General features: G+C 37.5%; 1 protein-coding gene across 1 annotated transcript in view; it reads left to right on the top strand.

Annotated features, from left to right (window-relative positions):
* slc1a7b (solute carrier family 1 member 7b) overlaps positions 1-15,038 on the top strand; it is a 59,955-nt gene that overhangs the window by 22,191 nt on the left and 22,726 nt on the right. The window lies entirely within an intron of this gene.

The following is a 15,038-nucleotide window of genomic DNA, read 5'->3' as shown; positions in this document are numbered from 1 at the left end:
GTGGGAAGCTCAGGATTTTCTTTAAGCCCCGATGTTTACAAGTTGGGGACGTGGCAGTGAGAAACGTGGCAGAATACCACAATATTTATAGGTATTTAGCAGTGACATTGTCAGGCATTTTTATTTACAACAAAATAAGATAATTGCCTGCACAAAATATGAAAGCATTGTAATCTAACAATATAAAAGTTTACAGTGGCTTCATAAACTACTTAAAAAAATATTCATTGTTATGCATTTTCTAAAAGTTTAAAAACCTTGCTGTATTTTTTGAGGTTAATAAAGAGAAGGTACACCGCCATCTTGCTCCAACGAAGTGACTTGAACACACCAGACCTCGTAAACACAACTTCCCAAGAGGATTTGAATGCACCATTTGTCCCACCCCTCCTCCACTGTGATTGGACGGCTGGTTAAAAAGTGACAGTGATGAGTGCTGCGTTTTACCCAAAGTTGAACATTTTTCAACTCTCGGCATCCGGAAGAAAAAGGCAATCAACTCTGCGTGAAATAGACGCTCAGCGCCGTGTTTTTTAAACACACACCGCTCCCATTGCACACAACTGAAAAAATACGCTGGACTTAAGAGAAAAAAGAAAAAAACGCTTTGGTGGACATATGGCCTATATACTACTATAGTTTTTATTTATATTTTGGATTATTATTTTTTACTTTTCATTTTCATTTTAGTTAAACTTTTAGTAATTTAATTGCTAATTTTTAAGCTTAAGTTGAATTTTGAGCTGCATGTTTTTCTATCATAGTCACAGAATTCACAATTGAATGACCCTAAAATATGCAGTGATTTAAATGGTAGCGAGGCTTCCATTAGCATCTGTGTTCACGTTAATCTTGCATCAGTTTGCATATCCCATGATTTTTGTCTAGTTTGATTACTTCTTAAGGGATGGAAGTAAACCACTAGGTTATGCCCATTTGAGTGTTGTCAGATGAATTATAAAATCGATGTGAAGACTCGAAAATTACAGGTAGCTTGATGCAGTTTGGAGAGGTTACTGCTTGTTAAATTACCCTCTTGCACAAATGGCTGAAATGTTCTCTTGCATTGTGAACTTCTGACATGTTGCAAGTCTTCTTAATAGTCCACATGCTCACTTGATCTCTTAGGACTGAAATGGCCATAATTTGTGTAAAAACATGTCTTGTAGAGCATAATTGCCTTCGGTTATAATCTGTGCATGGCTGCATGATGAACTTTCAGCTTTGGATTTGGCGACTAATTGACAACCTAGGATGGATCGTTTGGCTAAAATAGGCCATTTACCAGCAATCTGACCACAGCGACGAGGCAAGATCCTGACTATAGCTGTAATCTGAAAGGAATACTGAATGCTCTGAGGGCTTTAATTGCATTGAGATTAATTAGTGGGAAGTAGAGAGGGTTTTCATTGATGAGATGCATTACAAGCCTTCAGATTGCAGTTTATTTCTGTATGCAATTCATGGTTCTTTCTTGGGGTTTAAAAGACAATTAATATTCAGTAATATTACTGATTTAACTGCATTGAAACTATCGGATGAGAGCTGAATTGAAACTAAATTGAGCTGAATAATAGCACTGTAGAGCTGATTTACAGCTGGAAGTGAATTAGTTTCTTGATGAATTTTGCAACATTAACATCGTTATTTGCTTGTTTATTGATGTGAAGCTGCTTTTAAACAATCTGTATTGGGTAAAGCACTATATAAATAAATGTGAAGGGAAGCAGTGCATCCTAAGAAAACTGGAAAGAGCAAAAAGACAGGCAGAATTCAATCATGTTTTTTTATAATGCAATGCACTTTCCAAGGCCATTGGTGAACCAGAAATAATAATGTCAGTCATGGTTTTGAATCACCTTGACTTATTATTTGGTAATAGTGTCAAAAGGTAAGACATTGTTACGCAAAATTAGATTTTAAACGACCATGATTAACAAGATGATATCTTGATGTTTCTCACTGAATTGATGTGTGACCTGATGAGGTCATTTGAAATGTGTGCTTTTGCAGAATGGATTCTAGAATTCAATCCTGAAATGACATACTACTAAATCAATCATTACTTTATTGTTACACAGAGATTGGTAGGTCTATTTATAAAATCCGTTGACTTTAGCAATCTTTGGTGCATTATATGCCAGTTCAAAAAGCCATTTTAAAGTGTTCCGGTTAAAGTGTCGATTTCTGTTAAGCAGCTCTACAAAGACAATATTTTCCTTAATAAGCTCATTTTAGTTTTATGTTGATTCAGTTTAGTTCAATAATAGTGTTGATGATGCAAGGTTCATCATTTATGAAACAAATTTTAAGACAATAGTGTCACTATCCAGATTAATTCAGTTCAAGTCAGTGCTGTCAAATCAATATTTCTTTCAATATTTCAATATTTTTCTTTGTCCCCTGATGTCAACCATTCAATGCACAAAGCCATATGATAGAAGCAGATATGATGAACCTTATAAATGTCCTGAGGTTCATTGGTTTAATTGTAGTGAAAGTGTTACGAAACCCCTCGTTTGCACTGGTCTTTTCTTACTACAATTGTAAAAAATTAAATAACACAGGCTTGCAGGTAAAGAGCTGTTCGGTTGGTGTCATTTCACACAAAAAAATTAAATCTATAAATGTTTTTCATCCCCATGTCAATCCAAACCTTCTTTCATCTGTGCAACACACACACACACACAACAATTCTGAAGACCATGTTGGTTAATTTTTTTCCATGCAATTACAAGTAATGGGGACTGATGCTTTCGAGCTTCAAAAAAGCACCATAAAAGCATCATAATTGTGATTCACACAACCAAACTTATGTCATATGATGGCTTTGTGTGAGAAACAGACTGAAATTGATGTCATTATTCAATTAAAATAATTGGTTGTTGAGTCAGTGAGATGGACTCGATATAACTGCACCAATGGAGTCATTGAAAACATCCGACTCAAAGAATGACTCATTCATGAATCGGCTGATTCTCTCTTGAACTCTAATAACGTAGCCAAGGAGAGCAGGATGAATGTAAAGATGTCAATTTTGGTGTGTTCTTCAGACAAAACTCTCATGTGACAATATAAATAACACTAGACATGCAAATGTTGCATGGACTTTTAGTCAAGTCAACTCGTCTTCATTTATAGAGCGCTTTTAACAATGTAGATTGATCCAAAGCAGCTTTACAGAGATTGTTTTGGCTTTACAGTAGCTCTATAATAAAGTTATTGTCCAACTAAAGTTAGTTTTGATTGATTCACTTCCGTCGCAACGATCATTAGTTATTAACTTAGGGGCCGCTAACACGACACCGTTCTAACAGAAAGCTCAAGTTCTTTCTGCGCAAACTTCAAAAACGTGAACCAGTGAGAACGCTGATGGCGTGCACATGCGTATTATTAGTTCAGTCTATAGGTATGCGCGTTTGAATATACAGACCCTTTCCAAAAAATTTGAATATCATGGAAAAGTTTATTTATTTCCATAATTCCATTCAAAACGTTAAACTTCCATAGATTATAGATTCAGGGCCCACAACTTAAACGATTTCAAGTATTTAGTTGTTTATTTGTACATAATTTGGGCTTCCAGCTCAGAAAACCCACGAAAACAGGATTTCAATTTTTTTTTATATTACATGAAATCACACAGTCATTACACAGTGATACCATGGTCATTGAACCAGGTTTGGGTTCTTTTGGCAGTGTGGGCAGGTGCAAATCCTGCTGGAAAATGAAGTCAGCATGAAGTGCTCTGAACTGGTAGACGGCTGCGTTGACTCTGGATTGAATAAAGCACAGTGGACCAAAGTCCTCTTTTCTGATGAGAGCAAACTTTTCATCTTATTTGGAAACCAAGGTCCCAGAGTCTGGAGGAAGAATGGAGAGGCACACAATCCAAGATGCTTGAAGTCCAGTGTGAAGTTTCCACAGTCTGTGTTGGTCATCGGCTGGTGTTGGTCCACTGTGCTGTCCACTCAACGCAGCCGTCTACCAGGACATTTTCAGAGCACTTCATGCTTCCTTCAGCAGACAAGCTTTATGGAGATGCTGACTTCATTTTCCAGCAGGATTTGCACCTGCCCACACTGCCAAAAGAACCAAAACCTGGTTCAATGACCATGGCATCACTGTGTAATTACTGTGTGATTTCATGTAATATTCTAATTTTTGGAAATCCTGTTTTCGTGGGTTTTATGAGCTGGAAGCCCAAATTATGTACAAATTACAATACTGAGAATTTTTTAATTTTTTAATTTTTAATTTATTCATCAAAGTATCCTAAAAAAGTATCACAGGGTTATGAAAAAATATTAAGCAGCAGAACTGTTTCCAACTTTGATAATGAATCATCATATTAGAATGATTTCTAAAGGATCATGTGATAGACTGCAGTAATGATCCTGAAAATTCAGCTTTGCATCACAGAAAAAAATGATCATTTAAAGTATAATAAATTGAAAACCAATTATTTTAAATTGTAATAATATATCACAATATTAATTTTTTTTCTGTATTTTTGATCAAATAAATGCAGGCTTGATGAGCAGAAGAAACTTCTTTCAAAAACATTAAAAATAGTAATGTTTCCAAACTTTTGGCCTGTACTATATATACAGTATATATATATATATATATATATATATACACAGCTCTGATTAAATATATGCACAGCTTTAATTTGCATGTAAAGATACCAGTATAAGGGTGTTTACGCACAGACACACAGAGAGAGAGAGAGAGTCTTGAGTCACTTGAAGGAAAGAGCCAAATGAAATGGAGAGCAGCTCTCTCAATAATTGTATGTGTTTTTCTAGCAGTTGTGAAGGTACATTTATCATGTCATTTCACTATGATTTCTTCAAGAGATCCTTCAGAAAAAATCCTCACAGTCAAATTTAAAACATCATCTCGCCAGTCACTCTCCTCTCAAAACACAAACAGACACCCACGCACACAAATGCACACACACACACACACACACACACACACACAGTTGATTCTACTAATAACTGTTGCAAACCAGCTGACAAAATGTCTTTGAGTTTCAATCTGATGGTTTTACATTTGACAGCATTTCAACAGCTTGCCTATTATTATTATTTTTAAAGCATTGATCAATATACAGTCCTGTGGTGTTACTTTGAAATATCAGCATGCGAAAAATTCTTGTTTTTTACAAAAAAAAAACATAGCTGTTTTAGCTTTTACAGGGATATGTTATTGAAAATGCACGAGTGGCCATCAATTATGCTCATTTTAGATGGAATTAAAGGAATAGTTCACTCTGGTTACTTAAGTTATAAAAAAAAAAAAACTTCTCTTATAAAACAGCTTTTTTTCTTCATGGCAGACTCCAAATATAGAAAGTCTTAATGACAAACATGTTCGAAGGTTATAGAGCAGCGTTAGATTTATTATGTGGTTAAACTATTTCCACACAAAATCAGTTTGCGGTCAATGTTTTTGTCAATGTTAACACCTCAATAGCTCCAATGAGGTTAATAACTTAATTCTAATAATATTTTTTAATTGAGACATGCTTTAATGTGTTAAATCACCTAATATTTTCAATATTTTATTTAATTGTGGATGTATAATTTTATATTAAATGAATCGTATTTATTTTATATAAATAGTGAGTGTAATGAGAAAAATTATATTGAGGGTTATTTGAACCGAGAAATGTCCTGTAAAGTTGATAATTTTGTCCAAAAAAAGTGGAATAGCTTGATCATGGTTCATAACACTTGAGAGGTTATAAAGGCAGCTCTCCTGTGCGTGTGGCTGTTTCACGCCACGTCGGCTCACTTATGTAATGTCCTTTATCTTCTCTTAGAACCTTTTATCCATCAGAATGATGATATAAGAAATTATGTAATTTACGCCATGCAAAGATGCAAGGTGTTTGCAAACACTAGACCTGTGCAAGGAAGTATACAGCATTTGAACTCAACACAATTTAATTGGCTTATAACAGTGTTTTCTGTAGGCGTTGAAAGCGGCATGTTGTATTCTATTAAACGTTGTTAGCTATGCAAGCTTGTTTTGATCAGAAATGTATACGGCAATTTGCGTGACATTCTCCACATTGCTGCAAGGTTCGCCTCCTACTAATGTAATGGCGCTGCAATTGTTTGAAGAAACACTGCTTTGATTTTTGTACAGAAAATCTATTGTTTTATTTAAAGGCCAATGTTCTCGTAAATTCCTCACCTCAATACTTCTTTCTCCTTATTTTTGATTGAGATATAAAGTGGAATTTATACAACACTATAAAAGTGCACAAACCTTTTTAGCTTTGCAAGCTTCAGTTCAGGCATTGCTTAGTTCAGAAATGTAAATGCAGGACATTCTCCACATTGCAAATGTCATTGTATTGCATTTTACACAGGTCATCTCTTGTTTTATTTATTTAAATGCCACTAAATCATTAACATTGACATCATTAAAATAAATGTCACTCATTTTGACATGTTATCATCTAATGCGATTACATTCAGACATTTTGAATTGTGACTTAAGTGCCCAAATCATATTTTTTGCACAACAATATTTTGTGTATCCATACAAGGAGATTATGATGCTCTTTTCAATGGTAAGAATAAACTGGACATATGCTTCATATTTCTGTTATGAGTTTCTAATGATGATTGTTTCCTCTCCACTGCGAAAGGTCAGCGAGGGTGAAAACGCACTGTAAACGGGAGGGGATAAAGTAGAGAGAAATAGATTTGACATTTCCTTAATAAATCCATCAGCACGCAAGCCCAGATTGAAACGTCACTGCAACTGGATACGGATTACCCACAGTGCTCACCAGGGGTCACAGCGTTGAACGAGAAGAGGCGATGCATACAAATGTGGCCATTTACACTGACCCGACACCAGCTGTGCCATGTTAGCATCAGAATGAGAAGCTCATGGGCTGTGTCCGAAATCGCCCCCTATACCCTTAAATAGGGCACTATTGAGGGAACAGCCATTTGTAGTGGTGTCCGAAACCACAGTGGACGTTATCGAGTGCACTCATTCAATCCCATAATGCACCACAACAACGAATGTACAACCGATGTACACTCAACTGCTAGAATACCCATAATGCACTATGACGGTCATGCCAAATGAGATAGACACCAGTTATATGGCATGTGGAGTTTTAGAGATCTCAACATTTTCTCAGACTGTGCTCGGCCTCAGATTGGCCAAAAGTCTGGAATCAAGCGTGCAGATCTCAATATGAACTCAAACATTTCTTATCAAATTCTTCTGAGATTAAATGATCTGAGCTTCTGTCCACATTCATTTATACCTTTTCATACTATTACTGTATGACTGTGGAGTGCAACAGTCAGGTTCTGGAAGTAAAAACCAAAATTTTCTCCATAGAAAATTGATTCAGTAGGCAAGTTTCCATTACAGATTTGCGCAAAACTATAGCGATTTTTTTCTAAATGTCGACAAAAAACTATTGTGAAATGACGCCGTTTCCATTAACCGATGTTATGCGACTAAAACTTTTTTTCCTCTGGCGATAAGTCATTCCAAAAATCATAGCAACGGACGTTGGTAGGTTTATGTAAATCTCAGCCACCGCACTGGCCATTATTATTAATCAAATGAGACGTAAGTGTGTTTTCCAATCATTAATGGCAAGGAAAGACCCTTAGCCTATACTTGAGAGCGGCACATGAGGTGTTTCTCCGTCATATCTGCTTCGAGGTCTTGATTGTGGCATTTGTTTGAGGTTTAGAATCCAGTATTCCTGTAATTCTTCTGTCTTTTATGAATTTAATAAAGAACTCTGTCTCGAATCCTGTCCAAACACACTGCGTCATCAACGTCAGGTGACCTGTAAATGCGCAAAAACTGTTTCCATTGCAGTTTTGCGAAATATTTTTTTCGAATTGCCTGAAAAACCACCTCAAGCTAGCGTAAATACTTGTTTGCGATAAATGGGAGTTTTTGTGTAATTGAGTTTCTATTGGGCGTATTTCAATTTGCGCAATTTGAAGGGTAATGGAAATGTGGCTAATAACTTACAAACCTTTCAAGAAAGCCCTGATGTGAGCTACGAGGATGTTAATTGATGGTATTTGCTTCCGTCAGCCTAGTTTTAAAATAATCACGTTTAATATCCGAATTCGAAGTGAAAAACTACATTACCCATGATGCTGTACAGAAAATTCCACCAATCAGAGTCACCACAATCAAAACACACAAAAACTCCACCCACTCCCATGAAGCACTGCAAATCTCAAGTTGGCCTCTCAAAATATTTGTGTATGTGTACATATATTTATACTTTCTATAAAACAATATATTTTAAGTTTGTTACAATAATCAAAAATTTTAAATTAGTAGGTTTATATTTCTCCATTTTAATTTGATTATGCTGTTTGCAATGCTTCATGGGATTGTAGTTCTTTACCTCACTAAAACCATTATATCCTTTATTATATCCATATAAAGCCATAAGGACCTTATATCTTTTGTATTTTTGTCCAATAAAAAAAAAAAAAGAAGCTTTTAACACTTAAATTAACTATTTTTAAATCCTTGTGGGAGAAATGAATGGGAAAAAAAAAACTTCTGGAACCAGCGCTGCTGAAAAAGTGGGCGAGCACTAATGCACTCTATTGAAGGCCTATTTTTAGCATTTGAAAGAAATCCAAGATAAACTTCATACTTAGATGAAACAACTGGGAAGAACTAAATTAAGTTTCCTAAGCTATGAAAGAGAAAAAAAAAAAATCCTCTGGCCATTGGCCATGCAAAATTAAAGATGTTCTGAGTGCTTTTGAGCATATTAATAAGCAGTTGCTAGAGTCTAAGGAGTTCACCCTTAAGTCTCTGAAACAATAAAATATATTTTGAAGGAGGAACTTAAATATCAATTACATTTTCTTGTTCGCCTACATCTGTGACTGTATGTCATAACCTTACTGTGCTTGAAATCATCTCTGATTTAAAAAAAAAAAATCTGAATCCATCCAATGCAGGACAAGGAAATGATGTGAATGTGAAAAAGCAATATTTTAGCTTGAACCTCTCATTGCACGATGCCCTGCGGTCATTAATATGTAATCTCTGGCTGATGGAGCCAGCTGTTCATCTGCACAACAGAGGCTGTTTAGAGGGCACCTTCTCCAGCGATAATCTCGCAGCTTTTGTGTGGATGGCTGACTGCTCGCGTTGTAGTGAGATTTAGCTGTATTCCCAGAGGGATTGAGCGCGTGTGGACATGATGACAATGATGTGCTTTTTATAGGCACCTAAAAAAAAATCCTGTTATAAGGCCTTGAAAGGTCAAATTGTGAGTCAAAATGTGGTCCGCTAAAATACCATCAGGATGTGACAAGATGTGCTGCAGAATAAAACAATTCAAGGCCATATTCTACATCTATGACATTTTTTCCCTGACCATAAGTAACTGTTATAATGTTACAAAAGATTTCTATTTCAAATAAATGCCGTTCTTCTGAATTTTCTATTCATCAAAACATCTTGATTTTTTTTAAAGCACAACAGCAGTTTTCAAGCTGCAGTTTTCAACTGATATTACCGGTAATCAGAATGTTTCTTGAGCATCAAATAATTATATTAGAATGATTTCTGAAGGGTCATGTGACACTGAAGACTGGAGTAATGATGCTGAAAATTCAGCTTTGATCACAGGAATAAATTACATTTTACTATATATTCACATAGAAAACAGCTATTTTAAAAGGGGGCACGGCATGAATGTTTTTTTTATTATTTTAATACCTCCCTTATGGTTCACTGATAATGTTAATAAAGACCAAATAGGAGGAAAAAATATACATTTCGACCCTCATTTGGACATCTGAAATGATTTTAACGGGCGGTTCCTTAACAGCAAAAGTATCAACGTCCCCTCGCTATTGCACCTTAGTGTTTTAAAAATATTATCCATATAAAACCAAAGATTAATGAAATAGTTTACTTACCGTTTGTGATGCAGGTGCTGTCAGATCCAGTACATTCGGCTGCTTCATCTTTCAACTAAAGTTTCTTTACGAAGTCTCCGATACACTGTGCCTCGATTAAAATTCAAAGCAAAAGTGAAATGCTCTGAACAAACATATAATCCTCAGACGCAATTAAAAATAAACCATCCACTTGTTCCTGATGCTGGGATACTTCTGAAGTCTGTAGAGACACAAATGAGCTGTTTATATGGACTTAAAGCGAACGTTATTTCACACTTCCTCAAGCGTCTGTATATCCAATGTAGACATTGTCAGTGATTATGGCTACGTTTACACGTGGCCGGCTATTTTCATAAACGGACATTTGGCCCTCCTCCGTTTTCAAAAATAACATTGTGCACACCTGTCAGTTTTTAGAAAAGTGTTCATTTACATGAACCCGTGTATATATGCCGTCAAGAGCATGCCAAACCTGTAGGTGGCAGTGTAACGAGAAGCTCAAGCCCACGTTAGCCAATCAGAATCCCGAAAATAGCAACAACAGCAACGACTGTGACGGCGGCTGCCTAAAACCAGAGAATGTCTAATAAGGCGAGAAGTTTCACTCTCAGTACACTTCCGGCTTCTGAAATGGTTGCAGTTCCACTTTGATTCCATATGAGGGCGCTCACAGAACGAGTGCAGAATGAATGGAGGTCTATGGCGCTATACCCATCAAAATCCACTTTTCTCAGGATATAATTTTTTGTCTAGTAATTTGAATATTGTATTCGAAAGGAGATGCAAAGAAATTACACACTGCTGGGTGTTAGATTTTTTAGAATCACTTATTTGCTTTAAAAAGTCTTTTAAAGTGTCAATGACGTCATACACATCGTACGACCAGAGATACTGCTTTACGGCAATCCTTCAGTCACTTTGGTGCTTTCGCGCTCTGCACTTTCTTTTCTCTTGAGGCATCGACAACACAGCTGACACAGGTAAACACACGTGCTAGAAGAGTTTTTGTTTTGTTTGTTTCTGGTCCCGCTTTGGATGCCACGATGCCATCAAGCGGTATCTCTGGTCGTAATCAGTCCTTCACTGACCAATCAGCGTTCATTAGTAGAATGCTAGCGTGTTATGGGCAACAACAACTCAACCTGTAAGAAATCGAAAGGACATAAGTAGTCGTTCATTCAACTTTCGACCTATAACCCATGTTGAACTTGCAAAACCTACAATCAAATCTGAGATTTCTCAACGGCAATCGGGTGAAAGAGACAAATTTAGCTGTCTAGCCCCATAGACTCCCATTCATTCTGCACTCATGGGCGATCGCCCCCAGTGGAACTCTGGTGGAACTACAACCAAAATTCGGTACAATAGGACTTAATAGGGAGTGGGCAAGCTCTCCGTAGACGGGCTCTGCTAAAACTCAGTTTTTCTCAGTTTATATGCAAACGTACAAACAAAGTTTTCCAAAATATCCACTCTGGCCAGAGTTTTTAGAAAGAATCATTTTCAGAGGCGTATTCTCCGTTTGCGTGTTAACAAAGGGCACAAACGAAGGGAAATGTCTCCGTTTTTCAAAATAACCATGTACGTGTAAACGGGGCCTATAATGGCTTCTGTTTGCTTTTGACGCAACACTCGCTTCTGGTGCAGATAGGTGTCAACCGTTAACTGAACACCAGTGGGCGGAGCCTATGTGTCTGGAACAATAATGTCCAAAGTAGTCGTTTTTGGAGCTTGATAAAATAAATGCTTTGTTTATGAGGATGTTTTAAGCTATGAAAATTACAAGATTATTTAATGATAAAAAGACCACTTAGCTTATATGTCAAAATGTCATGTCATGACCCCTTTCATTTGTATTAATATTTCCCAAAATTACTGCTTTAATAGGTTTGATGAAATAAATGTGTCCTTCAAAAACATAAAAAGAATCGAACAGATTGCAAACTTTTGAACGGTATTGTTATATACATCAAGTCACCTTTTTTCTATAGGACTTTAAAGGTAGGGTAGGCAATTTTCGGAGAGGCTAGCAATAGTGAGCTAGCTTTGAAATCATAAGCTCCTGCCATCCCTTCAGAAAGTCTCCAAACCCAAGGCTCCTTCAAAACACATGAGCGCACACAGCAGAGTCTAGAGATCTTCGCGGGACAGAATGTTCAGTCCCGCTCCCGCCCGCTCTCGCAGTGTTCAGTCCCGCTCCCGCAAAGATTTGTCATTTTTAGTCCCGCTCCCGCCCGCATCTGTGATATTATGTCCCGCTCCCGCCCGCAAATGCCCGCAAGACGGCTGGCAGGATGGATGTTCACTTTCTGTCTCACGAAAGGTCTTGGAAAAAAAATGCGTGCGCACATAATTCCTTATCAATACTTGGTAACATATTTATTGGTAAGCCTGCATATGTTCAACCATACAAAACATTAAATAGGCCTCAGTAACTAACGGCAACAAAGATAAACATTAATCGGCCCAAATTCCAATAGGCTTAATTATCGTGTAACATAAAAACAGCCTTAGGCATGGCCTACACATAGGAACATTTGTAAAACGGATCATTCTTATCTAGCCTAGACTATAGACTATATCACAGGCCATTTAAACATTTAAAATGTGATCACAAAACACGAAACGGTCCCATATTACGAACAGCATAATATTCACAATAGTAGGCTAACAGTAACCAAAAATATAAAATCTATTTGATTAGGTAATATTATTATCTGTCTAATATATCTAATTATATATTAGATAATATTCTGGTCACATTATAGGCTAGCCATGAACATTAGTAAAACATTGAGACTAAAAAACTATTTGGGCTTTGAGCCTCAGTGCAGGTGTTAAACTGAAAATAGCCTGGGCCTACCTTTTAATAATAATAATAATAATAATAATATTAATAATAATAATAATCAAAATAAAAACTCAGCAGGTCGCTACCAGCATGTCTAAATGAAAATGATCAAAATAAAGGTAAAAGAAGCAGCTGCTGCTTAGGCAATCGGGTTCTTTGAATAACCATGAAGGAAAAGTAGGTTGTTTACTGATGAGGGCTTCAGCACACTGCGTCTTTGCTCCAGTATGCGACCACAAATGCTGAAAGCCCGTTCGGACGGTGCGCTGGAGGCTGGGACACATAGTACATGGCGTGCCAGTTTGGAAAGTGTGGGAAATTCAAAGCAATGTTTCTTCCACCACGGGAGGATATCTTTGGGTTGGTGTGATTCGGATCTATCCAGTTTGACTTTCAAATACTCCACTATCTCGGAATCTAAAGACTTCTGCGAGTCAGTACACGTAGCACCTACATCTTCCCATTCTTCAAAATCACGAAATGTCACCTTTTTAGGTGGAGGTGGCTCAGAATTTTCCTCAGCTTGGACATCAAACCCCAAGTCCTCAATCAGCTCTTTCACAGCTTCAGTCACATCTTTCATTTTCATCGACCATCTTAAGCTGACGCAGTTTGGGAGTCAGGAATGTTGCTACTTTATAGAGCATGTTAATTCCATTTGGAGCAAGGCTACTTGGTGACAACAATTCGTCTAGGCGTTGTACACAAGCAGATGCGATAACATTGAGTAGGGGGTCAATCTTGGCCACTTCGCAATGCTCTCTTAACTTCACGGACCAAGGCAGAACAAGCGCCGCACTTAATGCCGTATTGTCCGACTCCAGGTCATTCGTTGCGTCTTTGAAGGGTTTGAGAAACGCCACCAGGGATCCAAGAGTGTGTTTATTGATGCAGCCTACTTTGTCATACTGCTTATTATCCAGCAGTATTGTTGTGACCTCATCATACTGCTGTGAGACAGAATCCAGCATGTCCACAGTCGAATTCCATCGTGTCTCCACTGACTGTTTGAGAGACTTCCCCAGCTTGACTAGCAGGCCAGAATGTTTAAAATAGCTGACCAGTTTCTTCACGTTGGTGATAAGCTGGGCCGCTTCGGGGACTTGGCTCATCACAGCAGGTGAGAGAGCATGTGCGAGAACTGAATTCAGTGCATGGGCACTACAGTTCAGTCTAGTGAACCCACGTAAGGAGGCCACCATGCTCCTCTATCCGTGACAAAAACAATTTTCTTTCCCAAAAGCGAACAATCAATTCCAAAGATTCTTAAGTTCTGAAATAATAAAACCTGAATATTTTCACCTGTCTTTGAAGTGCATTCTTCAAATGGGGCAGAAAATAGCACTCTAGATTCTAAATTGTAGTCTGAATCGACGTAATGTATGGTGGCTGACAGGAAAGAGGTTTTGCGAGATGTCTCTGTCCGAAATATCAGTTGTCACAGCACATCCATATTACACAATTGTCTCAGTTATGTCATCGACAACAGCCCTTCTAAATCTGTGTGCCCTGTCATCTACATGGCGTGACACAGTTGTTGGATGAGGCAGAATATCTCTCACATCATATCTGCCTATTGTGGCTGCCGCGTCTACCAAATGTTGTGTCAACTGAATGAATCCCTCACCAGCAATGCTGTCATATGGACGGAGGTCAGCAGAAACAAAGTCCACACATTTGTCTATTGTCTTCGCCTTTAGAGCACTTGACACTTTCGACGTGTTTCCTCTGAACTCCAACAATCTTTGTCCTTTCAAGACTCTACATACATGACGCTTCAGGCCTGATGTTGCAGATTTGTGTCCGTTGTATGTTATTAACACCTTTTGGCATTTATCGCAGCAGGCAAAAGGTAGTTGATTCCCCTCTCCATCATGCACAACCGAAAAAGACTGCCAAATGTCTGATTTGAGGTTTCGTGATTTTTTTGTAGTAAATGTACCTTTCTTTAGAGAAGTACTTACATCTGAAGCGCTTAGGCCTATATCTGAAGCACTAGAGGTGCTCTGTTCCTCGTCCATGCTGTCTATTTTGAACTTGAAGCTTTCGAATTCGAACACGGAGCAGCGGCAAGGAATTGTCTCTAAACAAGTGTGCGTGAGATTAGGTCCCGCCCTACCCCAAACGACAAGTTAAGGCTGCTTAAAACGTTTTTAGTGCTGCCAAACAGAATCTCCCTCACAACTACAAATTATGTACGCTACTTTAATCATTTATATATTTTACTTTACACTCATATT

The sequence above is a fragment of the Rutilus rutilus genome (genome assembly GCF_951802725.1).
Source record: "Rutilus rutilus genome assembly, chromosome: 13".
Taxonomy (NCBI): Eukaryota; Metazoa; Chordata; class Actinopteri; order Cypriniformes; family Leuciscidae; genus Rutilus; species Rutilus rutilus.
Note: the sequence above shows the minus strand (reverse complement) of the source record. Positions and strands in the feature narration are given on the sequence as shown.